This window comes from Dipodomys spectabilis, unplaced genomic scaffold (genome assembly GCF_019054845.1).
Source record: "Dipodomys spectabilis isolate Male_0828 unplaced genomic scaffold, ASM1905484v1 ptg000293l, whole genome shotgun sequence".
Lineage (NCBI taxonomy): Eukaryota > Metazoa > Chordata > Mammalia > Rodentia > Heteromyidae > Dipodomys > Dipodomys spectabilis.
This window is the reverse complement of record NW_024870970.1, coordinates 1042052-1043266: the sequence shown is the minus strand read 5'-3', so window position 1 is coordinate 1043266 and position 1215 is coordinate 1042052. Positions and strand designations below refer to the sequence as shown.

At 29.2% G+C, this 1215-nt stretch overlaps 1 pseudogene; it reads right to left on the bottom strand.

The window, feature by feature from the left end:
* Nucleotides 1–560: 560 nt before the first annotated feature.
* LOC122126944 lies at nt 561–660 on the bottom strand (annotated as a pseudogene).
* Nucleotides 661–1215: the final 555 nt, after the last annotated feature.

The window sequence follows — 1215 nt, the reverse complement described above, 5'->3', positions numbered from 1 at the left end:
TGAATTGCCTGACTTTGATGTCAAAATATATTCAAGAGTTGTTTGTATACATCTATAATGATTTCTGTAGAGCTTGTGATTTTTAAAATCAGAAATAATGTTAATGTATCTGTTGAAATGAGTAGTACAGAACCTAAAGACATTTCCGGTGCTTGTCTGAAGAAAGTATATTTTAACATATTCTGTATTCTGTTTGTAAAATGTCCGTAATCTATTTCATTCTCTCCTAGATATAATGCTTTGAATACTACATTATTATATATTATATAAATTCATTAATAAATGTGTCCTTACAGATTGCATTCCATATAAAAACAGTTTAAGATTCTTTTTTCTCCTAGGTCCTTATAGTATTTTATTTCTTTGGGATAAAATTAAAATGTTATCTAATTTCAAAAGTTTTGTAAAGGTTATGCTATGTAAAGACCTTTCTAAATTGAAGATTTAATACACTGATGTCAAACTAACTTTTAATTATATGAATCACATATGTTGTTACACTTGTATTTTTGTAATCAACTTTTTAATAACTGTTTTTCATTTCTAGCAACTGAAGAATGAAAAATATGGAATAATTCGCATATTTTCATATCATCCTTGTCCAAGTGGCATGTTAATCTGTATATTGTTGTAATTTATGTATACGTGCTGCTGAAGCATGTAGTATCCTGTAAATTTAAGTTAATGATGCAATCTTTATACAGGCATATATCCTTGGTTGCCTATTTGTAGCAAGGAAACCTTATTGTTACTAACAATGTTATTGATCTTATTTCTCTGAAATTCTGTGTATAGTGGAAAAACATATTGTTTGGTAGATTGCTCAAACTTGCATTTTTTTGCCAATGACTATTTTAAGTCTTTTTCATTTTAAATTTGATCATACTTTGAAGCCTTTATGGCTAGGTTCAAAGAGATGGCTTTTCAAGTACTTATTTATCAACTGAGTTAGCTTTGTGGAGCTAATGGATTCAAAGTAAGCCTTGCTGAAGTGCTACTTCTAACCTTTTGCAGCTTAAAATTTCCCAAATGAGGTCTTACTGGCACAAATGTCTACTGACCCTTTACCCTTCTTCCATGTAGTAACAGACCAAACAGAATATCTTACCCTGACAGCAAAGATTATCTTACTGGAAAAAAACTAATCTTAGTTACAAGGGATCATAGAGAAATAAACAGTTCTGACTAGAAAGTATTTTATCATAATATAATTGT